The sequence below is a fragment of the Mastomys coucha genome, unplaced genomic scaffold, assembly GCF_008632895.1.
Source record: "Mastomys coucha isolate ucsf_1 unplaced genomic scaffold, UCSF_Mcou_1 pScaffold21, whole genome shotgun sequence".
Classification (NCBI taxonomy): Eukaryota; Metazoa; Chordata; class Mammalia; order Rodentia; family Muridae; genus Mastomys; species Mastomys coucha.
The window spans coordinates 15061094-15067236 of record NW_022196904.1 but is presented as its reverse complement, the minus strand read 5'-3'; the positions used below and the strand labels follow the sequence as shown (position 1 = coordinate 15067236).

General features: G+C 37.2%; 1 protein-coding gene across 1 annotated transcript in view; it reads right to left on the bottom strand.

The window, feature by feature from the left end:
• Positions 1-6143, bottom strand: part of LOC116100288 (carcinoembryonic antigen-related cell adhesion molecule 5-like) — a 282093-nt gene that overhangs the window by 236387 nt on the left and 39563 nt on the right.

Here is a 6143-nt window from a genome sequence, read left to right as displayed (position 1 = left end):
AAAAAAAAAAAAAAAAAAAAAAAAAAAAAAAAGTAAATTTAAGCATACCATGCTAAATTTCTTCATTTTTTAAAGTTTTTACACTTATTTACAAATTACATTTTATGAGTTCATGTGCATGGGTGTGTCACAGTGTGTGTAGGTAGGTGCAGAACACAGAAGATACCTTGAGTTCATTGGTTCTCAAGTTATCAGACAATGATGCAAATGCCTATATCCATTGAACTATGTCACTGATCAACACCTGCTTGACTTTTGTGGTTTGGTAAATCATAGCTGAGAAGCCATTTTCCAGAAAATTTTAATAGTGGTTAAGTTTATGTAAGAAAACTCTCACATCTATCCTTACCATTTCTTTTTCATTTTGAGCTTCCTGATGCTGAACCTCTGTCTGGTTCTGTGAATTCTCTCCTAAAAACACTGAGACTCCTCTAAAGCCATTGTCCTACTTAAGAGAATCCAGAGAGTAGAGTGATTTATTCTCATGATCTTCCTCACCTATTAGAATGAGCTACTGACAATTGATGCACTATGGTAGGATTTTGATCACACAGTGAACCCTGAGATTTTGTTACTCACTGGAAAAACCTGATTCTAGTTGTGCTGTTCAGCTTTACCTTTAGTCTAAGAGCTTTCTGTTTATTTTAAACAGAATTAAGTATAGTCAACCATAGGTCAAGAGTCAGGGCAAGCAACCAGTTGACAGAGAGTAAACATAGAAAACATAGGGAGATTAACAGGGAGTCTTGTATACAGATATAGGAAGTGGGGAGACATTCAGTTTGAAAGGGTTTTGTGAAGGCATAGAGAATAAGAACTCTCTATTAGAGCAATGACAACCAAGAAGTAATGTCAACTAGGTGTTTCTCTGTTTCTCTTAGTTAGCAGACTTTCACCCAAGCATTTGGCTCCTGAGGATTTTTGGTAAAATTGAGATTTTATTTTTCAAAAACACCATTTTGGCACACTAATGCATGGCACAACCCACCAGGACAGAGAAATCATGTCAGATGCATACAACCTGAGAAGTCATCGGATTTGGTAAATCATCTGAAAAGTTCTCAAGGAGAGAGTTATGGATGGAAAATACCAAAATACAAGGTGCTAGGACCCTATATATAATGCTGCCTTAGATGGCTTGAAAATAAAAATAGAAAATAGAAATATAATTGAGATTGGCATAATGGCAATTACAATTACTACTGGTCTGTTAATTCATATTTTATCCACAATAGTCATAGATTTATAAGTGAAAAATAAGAAAAATACTCAAACACAGAGGAATTTAGATAAGAGTCTATTATACCACCACATGATGAGACTGAAGAGGGGAGCCCAAGGTGATTATAAAACCAACCTTAGTTAATCCAGTTACTATACAAGAACTACCAGTAGATAAGACATACCCCTATGATTATGAAAAACTTAAATTGAATCCTATAAACCTATTAAATACAAGGAGATTCAAGTAAATGATCATATTATATGGTATGCACTCACACTACGTGAAGCAGATATTAAATTCATGGGCAACTCAGAATATCATTACCTCCTAAGACTGGAAATACTTTGTAACAACAATAGTAAATGCTGGTCCTCAATTACAAATGTAAACACATAAGAAAGAGGAAGCAAAGGACATAGAACAATGAAATAGCACTAGAAGTATTAATATTTCCCAAGTTCAATTGCTAGGTGAAGGTCAATATGCTAACTTAAAAAGGCAGCTTAAAGCTGGGCGGTGGTGGCGAATTCCTTTAATCCCAGCACTTGGAAGGCAGAGGCAGGCAGATTTCTGAATTCGAGGCCAGCCTGGTCTACAGAGTGAATTCCAGGTCAGCCAGAGCTACACAGAGAAACCCTGTCTCAAAAAAATTAAATTAAATTAAATTAAAAAGCCAGTTTAAATTTGATGATCACACCTTGGTTCTATGTCAATTAGTAGCTTTAAGTTCTTGGGACAAGGTTGAAGAATAAGGAATGAGGTCAGAGTCACTTACTAAATTTATACAAAGTCAAAAATAAATTTTCAGTGATTTCTTTTTGCAAAGATTAAACTCAGCTCTAATTAAAATAGTATTAGATCAGAAGTAAAACAAATGTCAATCAAATCTTTGGCATTTGAAAATCCTAATGTAGAATGCAAAAGGCTGATCAGAACTTTAAAGATAAGATCAACATCTATAGATGGATGTATTAGAAATATGGCTGATATCTGATCTCACATTAATGATGCTACTCTAATGGGAGAAGTAATTTATAAAAGTTTTAAGAAAAATCAGAATCTCAAATGATTTAATTGTAGTAAGCAAGGGCATTAGAAAAAGAATTGAAGGCAAAATATTTTTAGAAACAAGGTTTTTTTCTAAAGAAAATCTAAAAAGGAAGCCCTACCCTTCTAGAGTAGTCAGAAGGTATGGAAAAGGCAGGCATTGAACTAAATGAATGCAGATCAATAAGGAATAGAAAGGTGACACATTGTCATCCAAAAACACCCTAAGGGGCCTCCTGCAGACCCCAATATTCAATTCAATTAAATCATTCCCTGTCAGGATCAGAGAAACTCAATCACAGAGCAACTAAATGATTTAATGGGTCATCTTAGAAACAAATTGCTCTGGATGTAATCAAGGATGTAACAGCTTCAATAAATAAAACAAAAAATTCAGGACAGATCAGAAAATAAGTATTTTGGAAAACTTCTGTAAATTATCAGACACAGAAGCTAAAAATACAAATAAATGGATTTGAAATTGAAGTCTAGTAGACATAGAAGCTAATGTCACAATAATTTCAGAAAAATCTTGGCATCAAAATGGGCCTGTTCAGGTCAATTTTCAGCTCCTAGGGATTTGGATCATCACAGGTAAAGTAAACTGTGAGATGACTTAAGTGCATAGAAACAGAAGGTCAAATAGGAAAATTAAAGCCATATGTGGTTAATAGTGCCTTGAATTTATGGGGCCATGATTTGTCAGAGCAATAAAAAGCACAAAAATTAACCTTCCTTCAATCTCAGAAACAAACCAAGAAATAAAGAATGCTTTTAAACAAAATATTAAAAGGAATTTTCAAGAACAATCACAGATTGTACAGGTTGTCTATAAGCAGGACATGACACCCAGGACAAAAGACCCCACAGTCTGAAGGCATCCTGGGAGATTTGCTGCCAACAGGACCAGAAGTATTCCAGGAGACCTGCAGCAAGCCAGGGACAAAGGAGGTGTGTTCCAGACAGAGACACCTAGGCCAGTTAACACCTGAGATAACTAGAGGGTGAGAGGCAAGCATAAGACCATAAACAAAAGAAACCAACATACTTTGTCACAAGCAGAACACAGTTCTCTCTACATAGCAAGCCCTGAATGTTCCAAAACACTGGCCCTGTCTGCAGCAGATTTTCTGGGAGGCCTTTAGGCTGTGGGTTGTTCAGAAGGGCATACATGCTAATGATTTGTTGCCCTGGGTGCAGCAGATCCCCTGGGAAGCCTTCAGACTATGGGTTTTGTTGCCCTGTGAGCAGCAAGAGACCATGATGCTGACCTAAAATCCTATCTCATGAAGATAATAGAGTCCTTTGAAGAGGATATAAATAGCTCACTGAAACAAATCCAGCAAAACAAACAAACAAAAAATCAAGTAAAAGCACTTAAAGAGGAAACAAATAAATTCCTTAAAGAAATACAGAAGAAAAAAGAAAAACAAGTGAAGGAATTGAACCAAGCAGTCCTAGATTTAAAACTGGAAGTAGAAACAATAAAGAAAACACAAATGGAGGCAACCCTGGAAATGAAAGACCTAGGAAAGCAGACAAGAGATATAGATGCAAGCATCACCAACAGAACACAAGACATGTAACAGAGAAATTCAGTTGTAGAAGATACCTTAGAAGATATTGACAGAAAAGTCAAAGAAATACAAAGCATAAAAACCTACTAATCTGCAGCCAGGACCTGGGGCTGTTCCACAGCCCTCTGTGCACAGGTCCTACTAGGAGAGAGCTCCCAGGAGTGTTCTCATTCCCAGTCTCAGAAGTGAGGTCTTCACCTTCTCTCCAATATCAGTCTGGAGCAGGACCAAGCAGGAGCACACAGGGCACAGCAACAGTGGAGAAGCTGAGACCATATGCTTTTGGTTACCATCTGCATCTGGGAGTTGGGGCTGTTCCACATCCCTCTGTACATAGGTCCCACCACAAGAGGGCTGATCTCCCAGGAGTGCTGACACAGTATTTCAGGACCACAGGAGTGACAAAATAAAGCTAGAGACAGCAAGACCAATGAAAATAAGAGATGATCACATGGTGAAAGGAAGCCACAAGAACCTTACCAACAGAAACTAAGGTTATGTGGCATCATCAGAAAGCAGTTCTCTCACCAGAGCAATTCCTGAATATCCTAACACACCAGAAAAGCAAGGTTTAGATTTAAAATCACATCTCATGATGCCGATAGAGGACTTTAAGAAGGACATAAATAATTCCCTTAAAGAAATATAAGAGAACACAGATAAACAGGCAGAAGCCCTTAAAGAGGAAACAAAAATCCCTTAAAGAATTACAGGAAAATACAAACAAACAGGTGAAGGAAATGAATTAAACCATCCATGATCTCACAAAGGGAGACAACTCTAGAGTTAGAAAACCTAGAAAAGAGATCAGGAGTCATAAAATGCAAAAATCACCAACAGAATACAAGAAATAGAAGAGAGAATCTCAGGATCAGATGATGCCATAGAAAATGACACAACAGTCAAAGAAAATGCCAAATGTGTAAAGCATCTAAATAAAAACATCCAGGAAATCCAGGGCACAATAAGAAGACCAAAGCTAAGGATAATAGGTAGGAAATAAAGCAAATATCCCCAACTTAACGGGCCAGAAAATATCTTCAACAAAATTATAGAAGAAAATTTCCCTAACCTAAAGAAAGAGATACTCATGGACATATAAGAAGTCTACAGAAATCCAAACAAATTGGACCAGAAAAGAAATTTAACACATCTCATAATAATCAAAACACCAAATGCACTAAACAAAGAAAGAATATTAAAAGCAGTAAAGGGAAAAGGTCAAGTAACATATAAAGGCAGTCCTATTAGAATTACATCAGATTTCTTGCCAGAGACTATAAAAGGCAGAAGATCCTGGGCAGATGTCATACAGACCCTAAGAGAACACAAATGCCATCCCAGGCTACTATACCCAGCAAAACTCTCAATTACCAAAGATGGATAAACCAAGATATTCCATGACAAAACCAAATTTACAAAATATCTTTCTACAAATCCAACTCTACAAAGGATAATGAATGGAAAACTCCACCCAATGAGGGAAACTACACCCTAGAAAAAGCAAGAAAATAATCTTCTTTTAAAAAAACAAAAGGAAGATAGCCACATAAACTAAATCTACCTCACAGTACCTTCTCCAAAATTGACCATTGAACCACACATGGATAAATTTGCAATAATGCTGTTTTTGTTTTAAAAACAATTTCCTGGAGGTAAGGGGGAGGTGAGGAAAGGAAGACTTCACTAGGCAGGGTTTGTAAAACAAAAGGAATGCCTCTCAGGCCTCACTGAGGCCTCTGTGTGCTTTTGCATTAACTCAAATGTGAATATTTCACTGCACATACCAACTAAGTTACACCCAAAGATTATATCTCCTGTAGTGAGGTCAGATTACAAGGGCAATTTTGCTGTTTATCCCTGACCCATTTTCAAGCTGATTTTTACTTAAAACATTTTTTATAACCTTGGTGTTATAAAAGCATTGCTTGTAACAAAAGGATACTCTGTTTGAGGGTCTCTGAACTGTTTTTAGTAGCACAAACTCTTTTGAAACAGTTTATCAAGAGCCTGTTTTGAAAGACCCCCCAGAACTGGGGAGATCCTTACTCAAGTCTCAGGGTGACGCGACCACCCAATAACTCACGAGAGACCAAACTTGCTGCACTCACATGAGGTTTACTTGGGATAGGCAGGTACTGGGGTCGATCTCGTGACCATGTTGGCCAGAGGAGTTCAACCCTGAACACATGAAGTGAGGGGTATTTAAAGGGAAAAACCACAAGCTGGGGGTGGGGAGAGAGTTACCAAGGAAACATAACATAAAAACAGTGGAAAATTTCAGAGGGACCCAA